Source organism: Melopsittacus undulatus, chromosome 3 (genome assembly GCF_012275295.1).
Source record: "Melopsittacus undulatus isolate bMelUnd1 chromosome 3, bMelUnd1.mat.Z, whole genome shotgun sequence".
NCBI classification, from domain to species: domain Eukaryota; kingdom Metazoa; phylum Chordata; class Aves; order Psittaciformes; family Psittaculidae; genus Melopsittacus; species Melopsittacus undulatus.
Window position 1 is genome coordinate 106,732,024 of NC_047529.1, and position 27,847 is coordinate 106,759,870.

The 27,847-nt window shown below is 40.4% G+C and overlaps 1 long non-coding RNA gene across 2 annotated transcripts; it reads left to right on the forward strand.

Moving 5' to 3' along the window:
* Positions 1–5: 5 nt before the first annotated feature.
* LOC117435971 (uncharacterized) lies at positions 6–27,847 on the forward strand. Of its 2 annotated transcripts, XR_004549514.1 has the most exons (6): positions 6–74; positions 3,160–3,262; positions 5,003–5,085; positions 13,805–13,850; positions 14,479–14,577; positions 27,123–27,847. It is a non-coding gene; the product is annotated as an uncharacterized lncRNA (long non-coding RNA). The 2 variants fall into 2 exon arrangements; XR_004549515.1 differs by lacking the exon at positions 27,123–27,847 and having other exon boundaries at positions 14,479–14,821.

Here is a 27,847-nt window from a genome sequence, read left to right on the forward strand (position 1 = left end):
TACGAACTGTGGCATAGACCCTGTAAAGGCACCTGAAAGTGAACTCTAATGAGCAAGACCAGGTTTTGGAGAAGGTAAAATTGCCCATCATTCTTTCCTGCCCTGTGCCTCTGTGTTCCTTCCTGCCATACATATGTGCCACTGCCATGCTGCTCTCCACCACCCTGAGGGCCTGGCATTCCCTCATCAGGTGCTGCTTTTGTTACCTGTATGTACCTGCAACTCCCATGCACCTAGTCCTGTCTTAATGACCCTATGGAGAGTATATCTGTGATAAAAGTATGAAAGAAATGCAAAATCCCTTCCCTATAGCTGGTTAACATTATATGGGCAAGTGGCTTTGTATACCATTCCGTGATGGAAAAGGGTCTCACAGGGATGTTGTTTTCCCATTCATTTCAATGAAATATTCTCAGGGGTAGGAGTAGTGTTTAGAGCTGGAAAGAACCTTAAAGATTACTTTTAAGAGGTACATATTGCTGCATTAATTAAAGTGCAAATTCTTCCCCCCACCCTTCCATCACTTTCTTTGGGAGAGGAGATATCCCAGCAGAAGCAGAAAAGTCTGGAGGAAGAAGCTTGGTATTGCTGGGATGGCACAAGCCCCAGATCCAGTGCTGCTCCTTTTCTCCTTTGTCACCTATGCCTTTTCCTAGTCACCAGGAGGGGGTCTTGAATCAGGTCTGTGGCTAGCAGACCTTCCTCCCTATGCTGCAGCAAGGAAAAAGAGAATCTGGAAAGGGGCAGTGGCATCATTCTTTGGTGGTTTCATCAGCTGAGCCCTGATTTGGATCCTAATTCTATTCCACACTCTTATGAAAGAGAGGAGATTTAATGACAATCCAGATAAGCTTGCAGCTTTTTGAGCAATGAGGTGAAACAACTGGTAAATACAAAGCACATCTCACTTGTGACAGAGGACTTAAACAGAAGTACACATTCATCATGTTTGAAGTTTCTCAAAAGTAGAGAATAAATGCAAGAGTTCTGCAATAAAAACTGACAAACTTATAAACCCCCTTAAGAGGAGTTTTAAAGACAAACCTAGGCAACTTTAAACACAGTTGTCATGGTATCAGCCATGTTACTGAAGTAGAGAGGTAATACATAAGCATGCAGAATGTGTACAATTCTGACTAGATTGTAATTCAAACAACTTCCTGTTGCATAGGCCCATATCTTTAATAGAGAAATGTTGCAGAAACACTAGTTATGGTGGAAGTTTAGAATAGACAGAAGAGACCAATCACTCCATATCAAAAACAACCAAGTGTGGAATATGTTGAACAAGTGGTATCTTTATATGTAAAAATCTGTCTCAGGACAGTGTAGAACAAATAGAAATGCTTGAAAAGCAAGAAATGCTTCCCTTCTCTAGGTCTGGAAAGTTAAACAAGAAAACCACCCTTGAATTTATCATTTGTGTGCTGACTAGTACTAATCAAACTTTTGCTATTTTGCTTGGGTTTTATTTTGTTTTAGAGGAGGATGGGAGAGAAAATCCAGATCTGCATAATAGGAAGGAACTCTTTCATTAAGGGGCTGGGTTTTTTGATGATAGCCATGTGAGGCTGCTGTGGCAGAGCTGAAATATTACAGAATATTAGAGATGGATTAGCAGTCAAAGCTGCATGATGAAGGTAGTGAATAATTTGATTCCCTCCTATCGGGCGTATGTACTTTCCAAATCCTTTCCAAATTTGTGGTTATTGGAAACAAACCAACTAATAACAAAGAACAAAGGAAGAAGGAATAATTTAGAACAATGGTATTTTCCACAATACCAACTAAATAAGTGCTTGAACAGGCATCTGCACATGCTTGCAACTTTCAAAAGGTGGAATATAGATGAAAACCAGCAGCCCTCCTTAAACAGCATTTCTAGAAAATGTTCAGCAGATAGAGGATTTGTGAGCAAATTACACTGGGCTGTAATTCCATCACCTTATGCAGAGGATTTCAGTAAGGGGCTAGAATATGGAAAGCCAAAGCTTGACTGGAGTTGCAGCTGAAAGAGAATGTGAAGAGTTACAGAAAGGGTTTCTCCAGGTACGTTGACAACAAAAGGAAGGCAAGGGAACATGTGGGCCTGCTGCAGAGTTGGGTGATTGTCCTGGTGATAAGGAAAAGGCCAAGATATTCAAGGCCCCCTTCACCTTGGTCTTTGCTGGGAAAAAGACTTGCACATCTCCCAAGCTTCTGTGTGTGGCTGGTAGTAAACTTTTTGGGGAAGGGGGACTACCCACAATAGATGAGGATGAAGTTGAAGCCCACTGAATCAAACTGGTCATATACAAGTCCTGGGCCAAATGGCATGCATTTGAGTACTGAGGGAGCTGGTCAGTGTTACTGTGTGTTCACTCCCTGTGACATTTGAAAGGCATTTAGAAAACTGCCCATGATTGAAAAAACACAAATGTTAGATCTTTAAGTTCAGTATGTCTGATGCAATGTTATTGACTTTGGGCTTAGTGAACAAGGGGAAATCACAGTATGCCATTTAAGCTTGACTTTTTAAGGGCTTTTGATAGGGTCTTTCTCAGTAACCTTATAACTGGGGAGATGTGGATGGGGTGGGCAGACTATGTGTGTGAAAAAACAGCTGTACCACCAGGCTTGAAGGGTAGTGCCACATTGGTTTGAAAGTCTGACTGATGCCCAGTTAGGAGGGATCAGGGAGTGATACTGAAGCAAGTCCTGTTTGATATGTTCATCAGTGACTCAGATGGGACACAGTGCACACTCAGCAAGTTTTCAGCTGATCTCCACAGCAGATTGGGGAGATCAGTTGTCATACTGGAGGCCACAGCTGCCATTCAGAGTAGCCTTGGCAAGCTGCAGTAATAGGCCAGCAAGAGCTTCTTGATGGTCAACAGAGACAAGTGCAAAGTCCTGAACATGGGACAGGCTATCCTCATACAGTGCTGCAGGCTGACTGCCAACTGGCTTGGGAGTAGCCCAGCAGAAAAGGGCCTGGCCATCCTAGTGGTCAAAAGAAATTCAGCATGGGAGTTCAACACCTACAGAGCTATATTATCAATATACCCACCAGGCATGTGCTGTGAAGGTGTTTGAGGCTGGAGCACATGATGTACAAGGAGAAGCTGAGGAAGTGGGTTTGGCTACACGAGGATCTAATTACAGTGTTCACCTTCTTAGGGGGAATTGCAGAGAAGATGGCACAAGGCTTCTCTCTGAGATGTGCAGCAACAGGACAAGAGACAAAAGTGAGAAGCTGCATCCAGGGAAGTTCCAGTTGTGGGTAAGAAAAGTTCAAAGCGAGAGTGGCTAAGTACTGGAACACATTTCCAGAGTGGCTGTGGACTTTATATGCATGGAAATACAACTAGACTGGACAAGACTTTGAGCAATCTAGTTCAGCTTTGAAGATAGCCCTGTTTGGAGCAGGAGGTTGACCTGCAAAGGGTCCTGACCAACTTTAACTTTGCTGTGATTATAAATACACTTCTGAGAAGAATCCCTGTGGTATGGGGGAAACAATATTGATGACTCAGTAATTGTCATGTCTTGGGGGTTACTGATACAATATCCCAAAGCTCCAGTAGGAAGCTTTGTAGATGAGCTCATGTGGCAAGGATAAGTGCATTAGTGCTATTGTAACCTAGTTAAATATTAGGTAATCACACCGTGTCTTCTGTCAGCCAAATTGGTGTACATACACTGATGCTGACCTCTGCACTCTCCTGGGCAATCATAGCATGGTGTGGTAACAAAAATAAATGTCAGAAAGTGCTGAGGATCCCATGTGGTACAGAATGTCCTGTTCCATACAGGGTTGTTCCATGTTATTATGTGGTCAATACAATTTCTCATAGAAGGGAATATATATCTAGCATGGCTTTCCCTATATTTCTGTTGGCATCGGTATCTTTCTGGATGTGCAGGATGCCATGTATTGGGAGAAGTCAGAAGTCAGACTTCTCTGTATGGTCAGATAAAACATGCACGTGCAAGAGGTCTGATGCCAGACTGGCACTTACTGTGCAACTTCTCTGAGCATGTGCAGCAAGACAATATTATATATACTGTGAATCTGACATGTCAGACTTGCTTTGCATGCATGATTTATCTGTCTGGGACTATCCTAGATATCAGCCTGCAAAATCTGTCTGTGTATACTGTGGTATATCACTCATTTTCAGATACGTTAGGAAGGATATGTTAGGATTTGGAAAGATGGTAGGCCATCGTGTCAGTGCTTCAAGTAGATGTTCCCACACTTACAACAGGCAGAATTACAGCATGCTTGGACTATTGGTTTGGTTTTTTTTTTCTCTCCGCATCTTGATAGGCATAAATGTTCACTCTAACTGTTCCTAAATCCCCTTCTGGCCATTGTGTGCAGCAGGAGCTGGCAGATATTCCACAGAATAGTCTTGCACTGATTTTGTCCCATGGGGCTTACCAAGCCTGTTGTTTAAGAGCGTCTGCTGTAGCCTGTGTTCCTTAATATTTGTGTGTTGGTTTCACGTTGAGGTCTCAGATGGGTTATCGGTGTTTCTGTGTGAGATTAGATTTATCCTTCTATTGTTGCAGTTATTTTACTTTTCCTACTGGAGGGCCGCTCCCCTGCCTTTTACTTCTTGCTGGCTCTCAAGGCAATTGTTATTTCAGGCTTGTTGATTGTGTCTGCCAACTCCCACATAGCTCCTAGAGCCTAACCCTGAGTGGGGTAACACACTACTTTCTATTGCCTGTCCATTGAATCAGGACCTGCCTCTCCCCAGAGGACATGTACACTAGTCTTTTCTCTGCTTTTTCTGTTTTCTCTAGAGGGTTGTATTGCAGTGAGTTCTTACACCTGGAACTAGACTTTCAAGACCGGGCATGTAGACTGTAGTATCTCATATCCACTCTGGAATGGGCAGAGAGGGGAAATTATTACGTAATCACCAGCAGATTATATCTTAACATTAAGCTTGTGAATAGCTCCTTGGAGCCCTGGGATTACTTAGTTGTTTTTTTTTTCCTTCTTAATCAGGAATATGTGGTTTTCCCAAGCTCATGCTTAAAAGAAAGTGAACTGCCAGATCCTCCTTGCTTGCTTTGGACAAGAGAGTAAAGGTTAGTGTCACAAGAATGTCATTGCACTGCTATTTAAGTGCCCTTTATTTTAAGGGATATCACTAGGTTTTGTGGCAACTGTATCTTTGCACATAGCTTAAAATACAGCTTTCTGTACAAGCTTGTTGCTGCAGAGTATTTACATCAGAAATAGAGAAACAAAATTAGAGAAAAGAGTCTTTCATGTGGCTCCATACATTTACCTAGTAAAAAGTCTTCACCACTTCATCTATTTTGTAACTGTTTTCCAGTACATCAGCTTTGGCACTTACTCTCGTACTGAAGACCTCATTAAGTTTCAAATAACTGCTGTAATAAAGAACACAAGACACCACCAATAATCCAGCACAAAAGTGCTTCTGATGCATACTTGAAAACAGTGTTGTTCCAGAACTACGCTGCCCTGAGATGCAGCAGGGGGAAACAGAGTCATGGCCCAACAGCATTACACTCAAACTCTCAGGAGGACACTCATGCAAGACAGAAGTTCCTTCTGAGCTAACAGTAAGAAGTAAGATGTTAAACCCATGTGATTCCATGACCTTTAAACATTACGATTTACAGAAGTGTTTATTCAGATCCTTTTCTAAAGGCTCCTAGTACCTTATACTTGAGTATTTTTTTGTCTTTGACTGATACATTTGGGTCTTTGGTACTAAACCAACCTGATTTTTCAAGTAGAAAATAGTGTTCCCCTATTTTCTAAAATGCTTGTTTTTTTGAAGAGGGTACAATCTGTGGGATATAGGTGGACACTGAATTTGTTTGTGGCAACTAATACACTTTATTTGAATCTTTGCCTCACAAATAATACAGAAATTTCAAATACATGCAGATTAAACCTTTATGCTTTTGTGGCTTCTCTCTTAAGGAAGACTGCCAAAAAGGTTTCTGAAGCATGGCGTGGTAGGTAGGTTTTACTGACATTTATTTGGCTGCATTACTCATTACCAGTTTGACTAATGGGGAGGACACCCTGTATGTTGTCATTACTATTTTTATCCATCAGCACAAGATGATACATCTGTAGAATTTTTAAATTAATTCCTAGTTTTCTATAAATACTAATACTTTCTTTGTAAGCAGCTCCTGTTTAATGACACTTCTTCGGAATGCCACATTTGAGAGACGAGTGTGTCCTGCTGCAAACACTCAGAGCTGGGAGGCACGGTTGGATGTAGTTCCAGCTGGAAGAAGGAAAGGGAAGTTTTTGGGGTATAGGTCTTGTGACTGTTGGGCCTAGCTAGAATCTCATATATACAGCTCATTAGATAGTAAAGGGTAGTTGTTGCTGCTCAATTAGTTTGGTTGCTTTAAAAATACACACATTCAGGTATTCAGCTTGTACTGATTTATGCTTTGCCAGTGGACGCATGTCAGTCTTCTCGTTTCTGAAGATGTATTCATCATGGGTTGTCAAGTTCAGTTGTCATTTTTGTTTGCCATTTCTCTTCGTACAGATCAGGCTGCATATTCTTCTTTCATGTTTGTTTTAGAGATTTTCATAGGCAGGAATACTCAGTACTCTTGTATTGTTCTGAGTGACACTGACATGCAAATAAGTAACACTGAAACTTGGAAGAGTGTTAATTAGAAATTATTATAACCTGACTTGGCACTATGGTATCTTGCCAAACTGGCTTTTTATTCTTACACGTGTCTGATTTATGTTTGTGGTGGGAAGCTAATGATTTCATGGAATTGTTTGGCTTAATCCTGCTTTTTTACAATGCAGAAGTTTTACGTGACGAAGAGTAAGTCACATATCAGAATGAGGTCCACTGGGTATGACCCATGGTGATTATCCGAAATAATATTTAGTGCAGATTTCTGTTTTAGTAAGTACAGGTAGATAATACATTTGGCCTGTTATTTGTTTCCTTAAATGAGATTTACATTAGTTAAAGGCTGGCTACACACATGTGATTCCCCTGGCTGTTTTTGTTGTAATTCTTATTGGTGTGAAGTCACAGCAGGGTCCTTTAAAATAAATTAGCATTTATGGAATGACATCATTAATCAACAATAATACAAGACCAGATTTGTTGTAACTTCTGATCATGTTGCTGTCCTTGTACTTCTGCTGAAGAAGAGCAATTTAGGCCACTGTGAACAAGGATTGCTGTGTCTAGTTGGACCAGAATCTCACTTAAAGAGGTCTCTAAGTTAAAAGAGAAGTAGATCTTATCTTTACACAGACGTCAAAAGGCTATTTCTTAAAGTCTTTGAAGTGAGATGGGTCTAACTGCCTGCTCCTCCTTCCAGCACCCACAGGGACACTGGGCTTTGGGCTGGGGTTATGGAAGCAGCAGGCCTTCCGCCTCAGCTGGCCTGCCCAGCTGCTTGCCATGCTTATTAGCTGGGGTGGGGTGCCCTGATGACACACCTTTGCAGCATCTTGTTTTGGAGTTAGTTGGTAGGAGTGCTGTGCTCAGCTGTGCAGTCATATCCTACATTTAACTACAGGTTTATATGAGTAATATGTCAGGTAGCTAAACCAAAGTTATTCAGAATATTTAGCACAGGTGATGCAAATACCAAACCCTGTGGGACCCCGCTCCGTGGCCAGTGCTGTGTTTAGTAATTGTTGGTGTAGTTTGACATGTGGGGCTGTGAGCAGCACAGCAGCATTCTCGTTCTGTCTTTTTTGCATCTCTGGTTTTGAGTAATTTTTTGTAATATCTCAGGAAGAATTCCTGGAGGTTATTATTTCTGCTTCTCTAGGAAAACATGTGGTAGTAGCCACAGGTCAACATTACATTACATTGCATTACTTATGCAATTTTTGAAATATCCATGAACCAGTAATTGCTATAGGTCCAGGCAAAGTGAACCCTATTTTTGTAGATATTTAGTACAGGCATAAAAAGAATGTCTGGCTATGCCCCAGTAAGCTTCCCGTTTAGAAAAAGGAGACAAAATTGGAAGGTAGCATAAACAGAACAGTATGAATAGAGGGGATTCCACTGTATTTTTTTTCTTGATGTTGGCCTGAGTCTTTCAAGCTATTGAAAAGGAAGTTATTATGGAGAAGCGGTGGGAAGGGGAAAGGGAAGACAAATAGTGGCCCAATAGTGTGAAGGGAAAGAGTAGAAAGAATAAATTTGAATCAGAGAAGCTTTTGGTAACTGACTTCATAGAAATAATACAATAGCAAGGGGAGAAAAAGCCTGTGGTCAAATCACATCAGGAGTCAGTTCAGAATTTCCAAATAGGTTGCTGATGCTTGCTGGCAGCTTTTAACTTCAGCTGGAAGAAAAGAGCCTCTTTTCTTCACAAACCAGAATTAATCTGTAACGCTTTTCTCCTCCAACTCAAGTGACTTGTGTTAACGGAGCAGCTTTCAGACAAGGACCCTGGATCAAGTCCTGTTTGGGTACTGTGGAAGATTTCCAGCTGTATTTTAAAGCACCATTCACCTCTTGTGTCTGAACTGTTAATTTGCAGTGGGGTCACTCCCAACTTACACTACTGCTAGGACATTAATGGTCTAAGTAACTGCACCTGCTATGTTAATGAAAGTGTGCATAATAGCTCTAGTAATTTAGAAAATTAGGTATTGTGTTGGGGTGGGGAGGAGGAGGAAAGGGTATAAGGGGTGAGAACTTGGTCAAAAGAAATATAGATTTCAGATCACTTGCTGTATTATTACCACAGTGTTATCAGTGCTGTCAGTATAATGCCTTCACTATTTTACTGGCTGTATTCAGCTTTGCAGTTGAATGTGTTGAAGAGTGAGAGGGCTTTTTGAGTAAGAAGGGAGGGAATTGGAATAATGTTAATTACAAAAATAAATAATCCTCCCTATTCTTTTGATGGCAGTGTTTTAAGATTGTGAGAGCAATCCCTAAGAGAAGATAGGCCAGTAGACATCCCTGAATCAAAATCATAGGAAAACAGGACTGGAAGGGACTTTGAGCAATCCATTCCTTGCTCCAGTCTGCAAACACATAGAGAAATATTTATCAGGACTCATACTGGTATAACTTGTTTTTGAAATCCATCACAGCCTCCTCATGCAATCTATTCAAGTCTTTAACTGTACCTACTGTTAAAAAACCATTTCTAATGCCTAATCTAAACCTTCCACCTGCAGTTTACACCCATTACTTCTTATCGTGCCATGCTGGGCATGAAGAACAGCTTAATTCTCTTCCTCTCTGCATCCATCTTTTATGTATTAGATAATGCTTACGTTCTTTTGAGTGTGCCTTTTTGTGTATATCTGGACTTGATGAAAATAGGTTAAAGGTAAAAATAAGGCAGAAAAGAAATCCATTTCTGGCTGAGACAATCATTTTAGCCAATCAGGCAGCAAGTGTCTGAAATGGCAGAACTGGAAAATGCTGGACCGGGCAGGCTGATTTGCTTAAGGCAATATGGGACCCTAAACATAGTGCATAAGAGAGGCTGGTGCTTGCCATGTGTTACACATCTCTTACAACAGTGCTTGTCTGGCATTTCTGTCTCAGCTGCCCATGTCTCAGCCTGTATCTCTCACCCGTCACCTGATCTGTGGCCAGGAACCATGCGTGCTTTTGTTGAGCCTCATTTTCAGGGATTGAGTTAGTTCTCTGCTTCCATTTTTAGTTCTCTCTATTTCCAAAGTCAGAGATGGGTGAGAAAAAGAGGATGGGAAAACTTGAAATGTGGCAACAGCTACAAGTTGCTCACCTGGTGGGGACAGTTAGAATTATGCCCACACTCCTTCAGTCAGACTTCAAATGCCAAACTCCAGTATATGCTGGGAAATGCTTTCCTCTTTCTTCTTCTCCTTTCTTCATCTTACAGGGCCTGGCAAAGATCCCAAAAACTCTGTTGTGCAGAGTGTTCCCTAACACGAGTCCCTGACTGATTTCAGCACCTGCTCCAGACCAGTGTCCTGTAGCATGTGTACTACAGAGGCTTCCCAAGCATCCTGCAGATACTGTGGTGGCCCCAAGCACTTAGGAACACCAGTCTGCTTGGCATGACATGCTTTGACTGTCCACTGTGTCCTTTCCCATATGTCCACAGCTATGCCAGCCCTTCCTGATGGTATTCATGCAGAAGGTGTGAAGTCTAAACTGAAACTTTATGGTACATGGTTTAAATTATATAGCATATATAGTAGTACCCTGTATAATTGCTGATAATTGCAGATAATTTACTTGCTGCAGCCTATGCTTTGGATCAATAGAGCAGCTTTCCAGTACTCCAGATGTAACATATAAACGTGGATCTGCAAACTTGAATAGGCACTGATTATACTTGGGTCGCATTTTCTTTTCTGTGATGAAGACCGCAAACTTACTTTGCAATTAAAACACATGACAACTCATGTTCTTCTGCTAGTTGTGCGATTCGAAGAGCTGGGACCTGAAACAGAAAGCTACAGCGTTACATATACTGCCAAAATGTTTAGACTCTCTTTGAGTGAATGGGCTTCTTAAAACATGGAGAGGAAATAACTGATTCTGCTGTTGCATAATTCTTCAAAGAGAGCTTATTGAAACTATTCCTCAAGTCCATGAAGTCTGGAATTGCCTCGTTCCACTCCAGCAGTGAAAATACTTCACAAATCACAGAATCCCAAGGGTTGGAAGGGACCTCAAAGATCATCTAGTCCAACCCCCCTGCAAGAGCAGGGTAACCTAGAGTACATCACACAGGAACTTGTCCAGGCAGGCCTTGAATATCTCCAATGTAGGAGACTCCACAACCCCCCTGGGCAACCTGTTCCAGTGCTCTGTCACTCTCACAGTAAAGAAGTTCTTCCTGATGTAAACCTGGGACCTCCTATGCTCCAGTTTACACCCATTGCCCCTTGTCCTACTACTGGATATCACTGAAAAAAGCCTATCTCCGTCATCCTGACACCCACCCTTTACATATTTGTAAACACTGATGAAGTCACCCCTCAGTCTCCTCCAAGCTAACGAGACCCAGGTCCCTCAGCCTCTCCTCATAAGGGAGGTGTTCCACTCCCTTCATCATCTTTGTGGCTCTGCGCTGGACTCTTTCAAGAAATTCCCTGTCCTTGAACAGAGGGGCCCAGAACTGGATGCAATATTCCAGATGCGGCCTCACCAAGGCAGAGTAGAGGGGGAGGAGAATCTCTCTTGCCCTACTAACCACACCCTTTCTAATGCACCCTAGGATGCCATTTGCCTTCTTGGCCACAAGGGCACATTGCTGCTCATGGTCATCCTCCTATCCACCAGGACCCCCAGGTCCCTTTCCCCTTCACTACTTTCCAGCAGGTCAACCCCCAACCTGTACTGGTACATGGGGTTGTTCTTCCCCAGATGCAAGACTCTACACTTGCCCTTGGTGAATTTCATCAAGTTTCTTCCTGCCCAACTCTCCAGCCTGTCCAGGTCTCGCTGAATGGCAGCACAGCCTTCTGGTTTGTCAGCCACTCCTCCCAGTTTAGTGTCATCAGCGAACTTGCTGAGGGTACACTCAGTTCCCTCAGTGTGACAGAATTTTACCTGTAGAATAAACTTGAAAAACAAATCTCTATTTTTGCTGTAGTTTCTGAAAAGAACACTCTCTTAACTCTGATCCTCATTTTTTATCGAGGAAACCATTTCCTCATCTTGGAATGGGGGTGGCTATTAATGCCATAAAATGAACCTGGAAAAGTCCTCTAAGTGTAGAGTTTACTGTTGATAATTGTGACACCCAGTGGTCATTTAAAGAACCATAAAAACGTAGTTTAGAATGCAGTGAACCTAAGGCTACATAAAATACTGAGGTTTACACAATAAATTTATGCTTTTAAGGATAGTGCTCTTTTCCTTGGTAATTTGTTTAGATAGTAAAAATAAGCTCTTTTAGGAGTTGTGAGAGTTTCATCCATTCAGTTTATGTTTTACCCTGTTTAACAAACATACCTATATATTTATATTTACTTGTACAAAGCTTTTTAATATCTTGTAAGTCTGAGTTTACAACTTCAATAAAACACACTGGATGAATGACAAGAATTCACTTTATTGCAGTGAAGTACAAAATGGCTTTTAATTTTTGCTGGTGAGAAGCTGGCTCACAAGTTTGGGAGATAAAGGGAGCTTGTTTCCCCTCCTTTGTTTGCCACTGACTCATTGTGTGGCTTAGAGCAAATTGCTCGTGTGCATGGCTGATAAGTGCTTCGGTCAGTGTGTTCATAAAGGTGCAAAGGTGTAATTAGTATTGGTCTAGGTGGCCTTCACTTCCAACCATTTATGCCATAGTCAAGAATGATTAAATTGTATGCTGTGCCTAATGTGACGTATTTATACTCCAAAGCATCATATTACTTTATGAGTTGTGTTTTATTACAGAGCACTGGATACAGATTGAGCTCCATATACCTGGTAAATAGGAAATTAAATTCCATTGTTTATGGATTGCTGACCATAAAATATTTACTCTTGGTGGCATGTTTTAAATAAAGGAATACCATCAAAATTCATAATATCTAATTGTGGTGAACTAAGCAGCACATGTCCATTATATATAGTTATATCTATTGTTTGGGAATGCTTCGTGAAACTACAGAAGCTTTTTTCCTACACAGTAATGGGAGCAATGTCAAAAGACATCCAGTTATAAACCTGGAGATTAGACAGAGCTGCAAAGTCAGTTATTGCCTAAGGCCCTCTTCTTGGCTGAATTTAGCTGTGTCTATACTGTGTGTCTCAGGAATGCTCTTCAGGCTCCCTGAATGTGTGTGCCCTGTCTACATCCAGAATTGGGATGACATCTGAATTCCCACCATTTAGTCATCTGTGCCCTACCCAGTTTCCATGCAGGGAAACAGCAGCCAGAAAGGAACAATGAGACGTTCTGGCAAGTCCTCTTCTATAAGGGTGAGGGAAGAGCCAAGGCAGACAGACAGATGCAAACACACAAGCTGAAAGGCTTTTACAGCATTACTTTCCAAGAACATAAGTATTAACTTTTTAACATATTTTTAATTTTTATTTTTATGACCATCAGTGTTTCATATTTAATAGGATTGCATGAAATATTTAATTGTCATAACCAAAAGGGTATATGAAAAAAAGGCTGTAGAAGCACCTCTGCTCCCTGGAAAAGGCTCCAGGGAGACCTTAGAGCAGTTCCCAGTGCCTAAAGGAACTGACAAGAAATCTGGAGAGGGGCTTTGGACAAGGGCCTGTAGGGACAGGACAAGGGGAATGGCTTTAAACTGACAGACGAGAGATTGAGATGAGACTTCAGGCAGAAGTTCTTCCCTGTGAGGGTGCTGAGGCGCTGGCACAGGGTGCCCAGAGAAGCTGTGGCTGCCCCATCCCTGGCAGTGTTCAAGGCCAGGTTGGACACAGGGGCTTGGAGCAACCTGGTCTAGTGGAAGGTGTGGTGAAAAACCCTCTGTGGCAGAGGGTTGGAACTGGATGAGCTTTAAGGTCCCTTCCAACCCAAACCATTCTGTGATTCTATGAAAATCCTTAAATGCTGAATTCAAGATACAGATACCTTAAAACAACTGCATGTGAAAAATACAGAGGTTTTATGTGTCATTACTTGCATTCCTGTAACATTTAGTAGTTCTCGTTTCACACTGCACTGCCCTGATCTTCACAAGGGAAGACACACTGTCAAAAATACCATACGTAACAACAGATGGAAACAGATAGAAAAGTGAACCCAAAGAAATTGAAATAATGCTTCATAAAATGCATTGTTTACTGTGTAGACTTAACAGATTGTCACCTGGTGTTCTTAATTGCAGGATGAAGAATGGTTTTGTCTTCCAGCTTCTGATAAGAAAAACAAAAGTATGTGAGGTTATGTTGTACTAACATAACAATATATACTAGTACTTACTGATACAGTAACATATGTACATCTGGTACAAATGTAGTTTAGTTGCTGGAAGGAGACTGAATAAATCTTTTGCTTTTGAAACTGACCCTTAAGTATGGATATTTGCCACAGAAATTTGTTTGTACTTGGTGTCCTTCCACTGTTTATTCTGTATTTGAATGATTTGAATTCTGGTTTCGGGTCATAGATGCCTGTTCCTGTTTTTCTTGATTTTACATGTAGCTCAGTTCAATCCTCCCACTAGTGCAATATTTTATATTGTTGTTATTGCTTTTTTAGCATTAAAAAGCTTGATTTTATTCTCCAGAGACTGGATAAATCATGTTAGAAACCAGTTTCTCCTACACTTTGTTTACACCAGTTTTTGCTAGCCAGCATAAACAAAGCCTCAGGCAATTTGCCATCCTATTCTAGACAGGATGTCTAACAAGTGCAGTAAGTGCAAGATCTTTTGTTTACATTGTGAACTGAGTTTGGGTTTTTTTGCTGCCCAGTTCTGTATTCTTCATTCTAAAAGTATTTTTTCCCACTGTATGAGGAGAAAGCTACAACTCACAATGTGCAAATCTGCATTTTTAGGTAAAAGAAGACACAGGTATGTGCTAGCTGGAAGAAACCTGTTCCAACACTCGGATTATAAGAAAAAGAGTATGTTGAGAGAAGAAAGAAGTCTGACATGTATGTTAATATTTACCTTAGTTTATGTATTGGAAAGAGTGTGCTTGGTACAGCATGATGTTTTATCCCTTCCTGCACAGTATGCGCTAGCGTACACTGGAAGGGCATCTCCTGGTAATTGTTATTAATTGCTATGATGCAGCATGCCAGAGGCTCACTGATACCTCACTGAAACCAAATGTTTCAGATACAGACATAAATATCATAAAATACAGTTTTCCCAATAAAGCTACACCCCTACTGATAAGCTGGTGCCCTGAGTCCTAGTGATAAGACCTTCTGACTTAAACCGCCACACTCATCTCTCTTCACACCACCCTTCTGTGACAAATGAGCTCTTCCAGTGCTCAAGTTCATTTCAATAGTTAGAAATTAGCTCCTCACACTCAAGAGCATTGAGGCTTGGGTCTTGTAAGTGGTGGCTGTGAGATGCACACATGAATATATTAACTTCAGCCTCAGAGCCTGGAAGCAGGGTGAGCCACAGTACTCTGTCGGGGGATCAAAACAAGTGGATCCACCCTCATAATCTTCTTCTTGCACAACACTGCTGTGCGTGGATGTGTTTCACCCTGAAAAGAGGTGAAAAGAGGGCAGACTGCTGACTTACACAACAGAGGAGACGGAAGTGAATTTTTAGATTCGGCCCCTGCAGCCAGTACACTGAGAAAAATAACAACTATAAAGGATGTAGTAAGCAAGTTGATTTTGTATCAGGGTGAAATGTTTAATAATTACTAGGCCAGACTTCTGCCTTCTGGTGTTTTGAGTGCTGAGGTATAAAAATAAAACTTATGAAATACGAAATAGCATTTCTGGATGGTGGGAGTGAGCAAGATTTTTTAAAGGATGTTTGTTTAAGTGCGACTACAGCAGATGTAATACAGATCATACCATCTCTCTAAGTCACAGGAGTTCAAGAGGTGAAAATGGCTGTTTAGGACTTGCGTGTGCAAGTGTCAGAGAAGCTGGAGAAATTCTTTTCTCTTGAAGCTGAAAAGCCTTCTCAGACCCTAAAAATAGCGGGAATTTCATTTTGTTCACCAGAAAACCTTTCCACAAAGTCAGTGACTTGTAGTTGCAATGTCAGCCCTAAGAACCTTTGAACACCAGGAGAATATGAAAGGATGAAGCATCCTCTGGTACACGTGTTTGAGGTGCCACTTTAGCACCAGTGTCTTAAGGAATACAGGCACAGGTCTCTGTCACTAAATACCCTTGTGGAGACAAGGACTGTTCCTTCTCTGAAGACAGTTTTTACATGTCTGTATTTTCATCTTCAAGCACAGATAGGCAAGGGAGGAAGTAACAGACTGACCAACTACTGAACAAAGGCCCCTTTGAGAATCAGCAGACAAAATTATCAGTTGTTAGCTTAGACATTCTTCCCTGAAAAATCCTGCCTGCTGCTCTGCAAGGGCTCAGATGGGGCACTGTTGCTTTATTTCATCATCTCTTTAATTGTATAGTATTCCAGAAGTTCAAGGAAGAGGCAAGAAACCAATGGAGAAATTAAAAAAGTTAGGGATGTAAAATCTCAGCCATTGATTATAGCAGGATTCCAACTCACCTGTGCTAGAAATATGCTCTATTATTTTGGACAAGCCACTGTACCTGCTGGCGTCTCACGCCCTTATTTGATTTAGGCCAGAAGTTTCACCTTTAGCTTGAGCCAATCTAAGACTGTATTTCTGCCAAAAGGACTTTCCTCCCCCTTTTTGCATCAGACCAGCCACTCACATGACCATACAATAAACTGATCCAACCAAAAAACAGCCCTGGGAGAAAAAAAAGGAGATTAGTTTTTAATGAAGTCTGGAAGCTAAGCCCTCTGTGCCACTAGGCAGTTGCTTGTGCTAACAAAATGGATAGAAGGGGACCTAGAAGGAAGAAGAGGATAGACAACTGCCCTCAGCAGCAGTGAGATTCAGCAGGTGAGTCTCCTTTTAGGTGGGTACATCTACTTCAGCATGCAGTATGGCCCAAGAAGATTTGCTCTGTAGAGAAAAACAGGTTATGTTGCTGTCCCAACAGCTGTGCTGTGTGCATTGGAGGGGTTTTACTCTGCGTTAGCTCTAGGCTTATCACATGCAGGACCTTGGTGTATTGGGTACACTCCTGGAGCACAGCACATCTTCCAGTTTAGTTGATACAAGAGCTTATGTAGATGCACCCAGTATGTGCCTGGGTGTACCACTGGTTGGCACCAAGATGTTTTGAGACCTCTAGATCTTATCATAATACAAAAGTATTTAGAGTCTATTTAAATGCTCTATTTGGAGATGGAATGCAGCAGACCCAGTGTTGGGTGAGGAAAAAGATCACAAGGATTTCATGTGGTTTTATCTCCACTAAAGACTGAGTCCTGCTTCCAAGCAATGAAGGTGTGCCAAGGCTGAAGCTCAGGTCTCCCTGTAGTTCATGTTGGTGATGGTGCCCTTGATGCTTTTCCCATATTTCTGATCATTGCTGTACCAATGTACATCTCTGCTTTTCTCAGCTCCTGGATGTTTCCTGTGGACTCATGCTCTAGTTTAAATATGCCTTTTTGGGCAGCATCTTTAATTTGTCCTTTGGGGGTGCTTTGCATTTAGTGCTTCCTGCTAGTTTTCACCGGTCACTCTGGCAGCAGAAGGAAAGACAGCAGGGGGCACCAGATCTGCATAATTCGGTTAAATGACAGCACCCAGGGCCACGCTCTGCATATTTACATTTTTCTAAGATACCTCCTTGTTTCTCAGGTGCTAAAGTGGTGAAAGTGGGGGTCAGATTTCCGCAAATGTAGAAGTCGAGGCCAGTAGCAGACCTTTCTCCTGCCAGTTGCCATCCCACTGCCTTCCCTACTTGGTGCTGTAGGGTCCAGAACTCATGTCCAGGAAGATGCTCCCTCCAATACTAAATTCAAGAATGTGTTTATATTGGTAGAGTTGGATTAACTGAAGATTTTGCCTTTCAGTTCCAAAGTGTGCTGGTATTAGAGAATAGGCAGAAGTTCTTCCCCGTGGTGGGACACTGGCACAGGGCGCCCAGAGAAGCTGTGGCTGCCCCATCCCTGGCAGTGTTCAAGGCCAGGTTGGACAGGGCTTGGAGCAGCCTGGTCTAGTGGAAGGTGTCCCTGCCCATGGCAGGGGATTGGAACTGGATGAGCTTTAAGGTCCCTTCCAAACGAAAACAGTCTGTGGTTCTATGACTGGCATTATGAAAAGATTTCATGCTGAAATCAGTGTTGGACTCCCAAAGAACTCTCAATGGCTACGCAAAATGTTTTCAAGGCTAGAATAAGTGATCTAGCTTAACTCTGCCTCTATTTTCTTTTTGCAGAATATGGAACTCAATTTCCTTACAACTTACTTTTTAACAAAAAATCCTCTGCAAAATAAATTTGAAACACAAAATGGCAGTGGCTTGGAACTAGATGATAAGGCCCCTTCCAACTTAAACCTTTCTCTTATTCTATAATTTAGAGTGTGGTAGTGAGTCTCTGGTTTGTAATTTATAACCAAAATTTAGCTAACAATCCAGTCTCAGACCTTAGATGCAGTGTACATGACATTTTCTAAGCTAGGTTAAGAAGGCATTGTTTGGTTGACATTTTCACTTGACTATTAATGTAGTGTTGGGAATGTGCAAATTTAGCAACATATTTTCATGTCTTTGCCAATAGAAGAGTATTTCTAATTCCTAATTTAAATCACTTTTTGTAACTTAAGACCATTACATTTTATTCTATCTGTAGTGGGCAGAGAATATTATATTCTATCTCCACATTCACTACCCCTTTACCTATTTGGCTGCATATGTATCTTCAGAGTTTTCTTTAGGTGAACTGAACTCAGTTCGTTGTGGTTTATCTCAGAGGTTGTGCTTTACATCTCTAACATCTCCTGAATTATCTCTAAGCAGTCACATAGTTTTCACAATTGTAATGTCCAAAAATGTCGATACTTCGCATCTTCAGTGATACATTTTGGCTTATGTATCCCAGTACAATGTTTTCTGTTTTCATTCTAGATTGATACTATTGACTTATGTTCAGTTTGTGATAAAATACGCAGCGAGTTTTCTGAGGACTGCTGCATCGTGTTGTGAAAATGCAGCTGTTTTTGCTATTCACAATTCACTGTAAAAATGGAAAGATTTTGCACATGGGATTGAGTAGGATTCTACCTCAGGTCTAGCACTAGTCAAAACTTCCACTGATATTTTGGATAACACAGTAGAGAGGATTATTAAATACCATTCAGTTATCACTGCAGAGAATCCTTTCACTTCATGAAAGGTGATGATATTTGCATCCTATCCTATGAAAGGGTAGGATGCAAATTGAGAATCATCATGACAACTTAAGAAATGAGTGTGAAAAGTTATGCAGCTCAACAATGAAAACCAAGAAGTACTGCATTTAGGTAGGAATAATTATTAATTATTCACAATTATACACAATATTAAGAGTGGGAACAATTAGCACTGTAAAACAATGTCAAAATCACAGAGTTAGCAAATATGGCTTTAGTTGCTCATTCCTTTTCCCAAGACGACCTACTTTGCTATGGAAAGAATTTTGGTTCATTTCATATAGTTTTACCCTGATGCATCAATGGTCCTTGCTATTTTTTCCTTGCTCTTTTCTGGATACTTATTTAATTTAAATTAACAAAAAAATAATGGAATAAAAAACCATTCCACAATGTTTATCATTCTCAGGCTATGCCCTTTTCTGAAGATTTTTTTTACCTTTCTCAGTCTTCTGGAACCTCATCCATCTTTCAGGATTTCTCAGTCTGAGATTATAGCAACTTTTAAACTATAAACCACACTGGAAATGTGCCTGTCTCCTTAGGTAAATGGGCTTTCATGTAAGGAAATTTCATGCATATCTCAGACTGTCTCATAATGGTCTATAGCATTTAATAAATTTTTTTTTCAAAGATAGTAAAATATTAGTTATCATTGTGAAAAAAACACTTTTTCAGAATGCGTATAGGTACCATAAAACTTGCATATTGAAGCAGAACCTCGTTTACGAAGTTGCATAGACAGAAGGGTGAATGTCATGACATGGTGATCTACTTTCACAATATAATATAACAATAAATTCAGATGCCTCAGATTTGAGGCCCAAAATGTAGGGTTTGGAATTTACATCTGATGTTAACAAAGGGACTGCATAAAATGGATTTATACAGCTCATGGTTGGTGCTGCTTTGGACTGAAATGCAGTCATACAATTGCTCTTAGTTTATCTAGAGTCTCCCTCCATGTTGCTTTCATACCTTGCCTCTGAATTCAAACAGTCTGAATGTATCTTTGCCTTGCAGCCCAGTTAAAGTAATGTTTCTATGACTCAAGTTTCTAAGCTGAAAGTTGTCTCCTTAAGGAAGACTCTGGTTGTGTAGTGGAAAAACTGGAAGATGTGAAACCTCACTTGGAGTATTGTGCACAGTTACAGTATCCTCAACATAAAAAGGACATGGAACTGTTGGAACAAGTCCAGAGGAGGCCACAAGGATGATCAGGGGCTGGAGCACTTCCCATATGAACAGAGGCTGAGAAAGTTGGGGCTGTTCAGCCTGGAGAAGAGAAGGCTGCGTGGAGACCTCATAGCAGCCTTCCAGTATCTGAAGGGGGCCTACAGGGATGCTGGGGAGGGACTATTCGTTAGGGACTGTAGTGATAGGACAAGGGGTAATGGGTTCAAACTTAGACAGGGGAAGTTTAGATTGGATCTAAGGAAGAAGTTCTTTACTGTAAGGGTGGTGAGGCACTGGAATGGGTTGCCCAGGGAAGTGGTGAATGCTCCATCCCTGGCGGTGTTCAAGGCCTTGGTGACTTAGTTTAGTGTGAGGTGTCCCTGCCCATGGCAGGGGGCTTGGAACTTGATGATCTTAAGGTCCTTTCCAACCCAAACCAGTCTATGATTCTATGATTTCATGTCAGGCAGCTTTCATGCACTTCTGTAGCTAACAGAGACAACAAATTTTATTTTTGCTTCTCATGAGTCAGCAAATCAATTTAATTAATTTTAAAACTCTCCCTCTGGTTTCTAAGAAATGAAAGCAAGAATATGTTGCTAAACATGTAGGTAAATATACTCCACTTAAAGCAACTTGCAGCTACCTGTGCCTTTTGCAGGACACTCTTAAATTACATCTTAGAAAACACAGTACGATGCCTCAGAGAAACAGTCAGTGTTTGATGAGCATGTTTTTATTGAATTCTAAGAAAGTCTTACATGTGTTAATAAAGAATACTGATAAAATCAAAAAATTGGAAACAATGTAATATGTTTGGGTTTAATTCAGATGTGGCAACCTTGCAGGATGAAATAACCAATGGAGGATAATTTTGGAATGGGTAAAAGCATAGATGCTTCCCAGTGCAGTTTCTGGATATGAGTGTGGAGATAACCATTTGTTGGAGCAGAAGAGTAATTATGTCTTTGTTCCGCTTTGCTTGCACTGAGATGATTAGCAGGGGAATCTCATTGTGCTGGCTACACTTCCGAGTTTTGCAAGACAGACACTTGTATGATAAGGGTTGGATTTGCTTATTTCAGACAGTCTGGTGAACAACCATCAGAGTACAACTTCTCTCGGCTGCTGTGTCAGGCTCAGTGCAGTGTGGGCACACCATGCCACTCTCAGCTCTCTTAGTTGCTCAGATGAGTAGTTAGTTGGTAGGTTGATCAAACTCCTTGCTTAGTTGCTAAAGCTCATTTACAGTAATTCTACCTTTTTCCTTGGGAGGCACTAGGCCCTCCTCTTCAAAGTGGAAATAATGCCATATGTGGACATAGATCATCTTAATTAATTTTCCTAGTGACTTCTGCTACTTTTGTGATATACTTTTTTCTTGCTGGGTATCTATTATCCTGCTAGTCACCTCCAAGCCACCTCCCCTCTTTAGGGGCATTTTAGCAGAAGGGAGTTAATAGGAATCCACATTGGGTGTGAATTTACAGTTCACTAATTCACACTGTTCTTGCTGGAGACACTTCAGTGTTAAAGGTAAAATTTCTTACTGTACTTTCAAAGAAAGATTGTGATCTCCTGGCAGGAGAACACAAAAAAGTGTTCTAAAGTCGCCTTAGTGGGAAATAGGGCACCTAAGTTGCAGTGCTTGGAGATTTACACCCTAATCATCACGAAGTAGCTTCTCCATCTGGGCCAGAAAAAATATATGAAGAATACTCCAGAGCTTGTCCAGTGTGTTACCTTTTCCTGCAGTATGATCTCCACTGAAAGCATGTGTTTTGTCTGGTCACATTCAGATCATCACAGTGGAAAACTCTTCCACAGTTCAAATCCGCAAAAATGCTTTCCCATTTTCAGTTGTCTGGATGTTTAGAGTACCTCTCAGAAGGCAGCATACATCTATACATGTGAGTAACAACAGCAACTGATAGATCATGAACATGAATTGGAAATGCCAGCACTAGCAGTAAAATGTCATCTTTGCTTCCATTTCAAGCCTGAATCTGCCAGCTTGATTAGCTTTGCCTAGCTGAATAGTTTTGTGTATGTTAATTGTTTCAATGGATGTGGAATTACTTCTTCAGAATCCAGATGCTTCAGAATCCAAAATAGCCCCTCACTTAAATACTTGCTGAAGAAATACTTTTCTTTTAGATAACCATGTCCACAAAGAAAACCTGCTGGGAGTCCGTTTGATTTTGACACTTGCTTTACTTGCAGTCTAATGCAAACTCTTCCAATATTTGTTAGGGAAAAAAGGAAAAGAAAAAAGGTTCATTCCTATTATGTTCTATTTCACATCAGTTTATAGGTGAATAGTTCATGTAACCCAGTCAGCAAGTAACTCATATATAGCAGCTACCCCTCTAAATCAATTAGCTGGCTGATGTCAATGCAATTACATTAATAAAAGGCTGGTGCAAGTTGAAGGAGAAGGAGCTTATTTTCTCTATAGGAGGGCTAAATGCCTTAAGCTGAGAAACAGATTTTATGTGTGTGCACGCAGTACTTGTGAGTCATGATAGTTTCTTAAAGGCTGTTTTAACTTTCTGAAGTTGACATGAGTCATTGTTCTCTTCCCAGGTAATGAGTAGTTAAGATCACATTTAGCTCTTCCATTTCTCTAGTAATCTCTGAGACTTTCATTTCATTGATCTTCCTCTGAACTGCTTCAGAGTTCTGAGTGACAAGTAAAGGCTTTAAGAAATAACACAAGATAGCTCCATTTGGAGAGCATGGATCACTAAAGCTGGCACCCATTCCTGCTAAGCCGCTTTTGTCCTAGAAATAAAAGTGACAATTAGTGTAAGAAAAGAAAGCATCCTATATCCTTACTGATTAATGTAGGTACAAACCCCTTGTGGTTTAGGCAAGTTTATTTAGGTGTTTCAAGATAACAGAAAGAAAAAGAAGACAGAACACAGTTTAGGATATTTGTGGCATAAAATGTACTGGTACCTCCGATCAGGATTTCAAACCTTTCCTGTTTTCTTCAGAAGAGATAGGTATGTCACAGAGAATCACCTTGTTTTGCTGGTTCTGCTTCAGACTGGAGATATTTTATATGATGTTAAAACCAGGATGGCTAATGTATTGAAGGTTTATATTTAGAATAGGAATGATCTTTCATCACAGCATTCTCATGAGACTCTTTGCTAAACATGTTCCCACTCCCCCATTGCCACCTCCAACCTTTTCTTCTGGTATTTTTCCAATTTGCAATATGAATTCTTCAGTTCTTGTTATCAAATGCTAAAATAGTTTTTATAAAGGACTTAGCTGAACTGACTAGAAAATTTAGGTGATACAGAGTGCTACAATCATTATTTTAACTGCTTCAGTTAAAAACATCCCTATTTATGGTGTTTTCATTTTCTCTCTGGTATAATAAGAGGAATATATTTCAAATTCACAGAAGCTTGGGGGATCAGTTTGGACAATCTTTCAATTCAGCATTTGATAACAGATTTTGGTTATTGATATGCTAATAATACAACTTGTGGCCTTTAAACAGAGGTAAAACCTGATACTAATTTAGCAGAAGTAGAGAATGAGGAGACAGGGATATAATGGTCCTAAGCTGATGGCATCAGTCCATTGGTACTATCACTGCAGTGCATACTGCTGTACATCTGCATAACCTCTCCTTCCTTTCACATCACAGATGTACCCACTTCTTATGAACTGCATCAAAAGTGAAAACACTCTTTTTCTGAATAAACACAGCCAGAATTTAATGTTTATATCTTCATTAGTCAACACTGTTATTTATGCAGACCATATTGTAACCATTAATGCATGCAAGTTAAAAATGACTAACACCATTAATTCAGTTAGAACACAGATGTAGGTTTGGTGAATTACTGAATTTTTCCAAACTATAGCAAAGACACCAGGCCTTGGTTCACTGCTGCAGACTGTTGTTTTCTGGACAGCAGGGATAGACATTCAGTAGTGGTCTCAGTATAAAGAGGAAGAGCATTTGATAATATGAGAGAATTTTGAAGGGTGTTGCATACTTGACTTTGTTCTGGCTTCTCTGTTCAGAATGATGGAGCCATGTGTGATCTGATACAGCCTGCAATGTGCGTGAGCAACCAGTAGGGCTTATAGATGACCAGAATATTTCAAGCTCTGGGGAGGTTAAAAATCAAACATCATTAAATCAGAAGAATTTGGCCCACAAATATTATTCAGTGTTTGGAAAATACATGTCTTATGCAAATTGTCTTATTAGCATAGCTAGCTCTGCAAGATCTTCAGTGACTGATGAAGGCTTTCTTATAGGTTACTTATTCAGAAAGTTTGTTTAATTTTCATTCCTCTGATGTAATTCAGTTACTCAGAATTTATAAAGTTAGAGCCCACTCTCCCCCAGAACAGGCTCAAATTCAATTCCTTCTTAGCAATGTTAGCAAGAATTACTTGTGTGAAGTTTCCATGTATTGATTTGAAGCAAAACAGGTAATGTCAAAGGCAATTAAGAGATGTTATTTGGCCAGTGGGAGGACTTCACACCTGGAAGTAAGATGAACATGACTGCTGCTGTTGTCATGAATAATTATGGTCTTTGGCTAATTCTAATCCCTCTGAAAAATTCACAAACAGTTATTAAAGATCTGTTGAAATTAAGTGAATTTATTCCCCATTCAATTTCACTGGTTGTGCTTTAAAGCAGGCCCTCCCCTGCCACTGCTATTTTCACTTGCTTTTGTTACTCTGTCTTGGAACCAAGAGCAGAGATCCTGTCTTTCTGGAGTCCTTAGTATCCTATCAGATAGTTCATCACTGGTGAGAAAGCAGTCTCAATGAATTCCCAGGAGGGAAAAGCTGAATTTGGAGGAGATGAGGAAGTGGGAAAAGTGAGATCAGCTAGTTCAGGTGAGTGATCTAAGTTGCAGATCTGAAGCTTCAATTTTGCCAGTGGCCATTATAAGCAGGAGTGTAATTCTGATATTGGCTGGCAAGTGAATAGGAGAAGCAAAGCCGTATAGTATATACTTCATGCTCTGAACAGTCTTATTTTGCTATTTAGGAACATTTCTAATTAGAAACATTTCTAATTAGGAATATTTCCTAATATATTTGGAACATTTTAGGAACATTGCATAGTGACCTATGCTTTTTTTAAGTGGATTTCAGTAATTAAACATGGAGCTCATAGTCTGACATGAACCTTAGGAAATCCAACAAGGACCAATGTAAAGCCATGTACTAGGAAAGGAGTAAGTCCTGGTAATGATACAGGCTGGGAACTGACAAGTCTGCTGAAAACAACCTGAGACTGCCAGTGGAACAGGTTACCCGAAGAGAGATTTGGCCATCTCTGTCCTTGGAGATTTTCAAGACTTGACCAGATGAAGCCCTAAGAAACTAACCTGGCCTTGCATTTGTCCACGCTTTGAGCAGAAGGGTGGACTAGACACCTCCTGAGGCCCCTTCCAGCATAAATGTTCCCATGATAATATAGCTAAAATTCATTCAAATAGATCCTAAAAAAGAAGGTGGGCACACTATCTTTTCTAACAGCTGGTGAAATGATGTATTTATTCACCTGGCAGTAAAATGAGATGATTATCAGTGGGTTTGTGATCTATCTTATTCCCAGTGTCTGAAAATAAGACTTCATTAACAAAATGTCACTCGCCTTTATTGCTGCAAAGGTAACCTTTTGAAAATGAACTGACCATGAAGCAATACAGTTGTTTCATTTAGAATCTGTAGATAATCTGAAATAATAATGCATAAGAGTATGAAATGCTTTTATAAATCTCTGTGGGATATTAGCAGTAAAGCCCAATGATGGCAATTTGTTTATAAGAGTTGTTAATAATTTAAAATTACTTAAGGTTCACAAAAGAGATAGTCAGATGTGTTATTAAAATATACTCAATCTAATGAATGACAATTAACTATTGTCATTAATAAAATGGTTTTTACTCTAACATCACTCAGTAATATGTTACACTGAAAACTATAAATGGGCACAATAACATGTGAATCTTAAAACTATGAACAACCTTGGCTGAGGACATGTCACCTTGTTGGTGGATTTATGGTAATTTTAGCCTCTCACTTCAGGGACTAATGGTATTATAAAGCCTTGTCCTTTAGGTTTATACAGTTGTGGAACTTACTGGGAAGTTGAAACGATTTGTTAGCAGTCTCTGCTCATCTCTGATGCTGTTCTATAAATTAACCACAGGAAATTTCTTTCAGCACCTTCAAATTTTTTCATTATCCAGCACGAAAGGTCATTTCATATGAAATCAAGCGCTCCAAGATCTGCTAATGTAAGGACATCCTGAACTCATAAACCTAACTAAATCTATTTCCACAACGTATGTAGGAACATTCGATGTCATTTGGAGAGCAGTCTGTTGCTCACCAGATGTACTCCTTTGTTATCATTTATCTAGTGACTGAAATTTTATGGTCTCTTCATAGAGGTCCTCACAAAGTGAAAAGCCATCCTTAAGTAAAAATTCCCAAAGCATCTCTGTCTGTGCTTTGGCCTATGATAATATTTGCAGAGTGATAGCTTTGAAAATCAGCATCTCAGTAGCAGTTGTACAGAAGCAGCACCACCATCTATGCTCTTGTGATGACTCTCTATGAAACTGGGATCAGACTGTATTGCAAAAACAGGCCTGCTTGATTCTCTAATTCTTTCAGGAACCTGCAGTCATATTTTCCAGTAAATATGCATGGTAAGGACAAATACTTTATGAACACAAGAAAACATGCTTCAGTGGGAAATGTAGCATTCCAAAGTTCAATCTGCTCAAATACAGCAAGGATGCCTATTATTTTTGTAAAAAATTCTTTCTACAGAAGTTTTAAAACACACTGTCATGATCTGTTTGTGTGTATTGTGGGATACAGCCTACAAAACGTGTTCACATAAAAACTTTGCGAGGAACTGTTGTGAAGTTTGAAGTACCTTTTGTGACCATCAGCAAATACATTTAGAAGAATTAGCCTCTGGTTAAAGATGAAAGGAGAGAATACAAACCTTTTTTTGTTTGTTTTTTACAATCTGAACATGAATTTATTTTCCATTTCTTACAGACTTTCTACTTGATCTGAAATTCATCTCCATGCATCAGCTTTCTGAGTATTTTTTAATGCTGTAGTCCCACGTTACAGGTATATGCTGCAGGATAAAGAGCATCAGTCCCTTCTGGAAATGCCTTGGGAATACATTACCTGGAGGAAGCACGAGAATTTGTGAAATTCTGAAGAGAGAAGAACAAAAGGTACTAAATCTGAGGCTGTGGCTGCTAAAATGAGCTGCTGAGCACTGGAGAGCTGCAGAACCTCTGCACCTGTTATTTCCAGTAATAGAAAAGAAACCCAAGTGTCTCAAAGGTGTGGATGCTATTTTGTTTGGTTTGGGAGAAGTGTTAAATAAAATAACCGTTCTGAAAGCAAAAGTTCTTTTCTAAAGGTGGCTATTCTCTGTATTCATCTGGTTTCCCTATTCCAATTCCCTTCAGCTGATAATGCTGCGTCCTCAGGTCCCACACCCTCCATCGTGGCCTGTGTAACATGCAGTATTTCAAAGGAGCACAGCTGGGTGCTGGACTGTAATTTGTCATGCAGCTAGGACCACATCCATCAGTTTATTTGAAGGTAAGGACCAGCACCTTGGAAGTGGATGGAGAGCTAATGGACTCATGTTTCTGCTGTGTTCACAGGGACTTAAACCAGGGAGAAAAGGGTCAGGCACGTCCATATAATTTCACTTTTTGCCTTAGATGCCATGATTTGTAGTAGTTTGGTCAGAAATTACA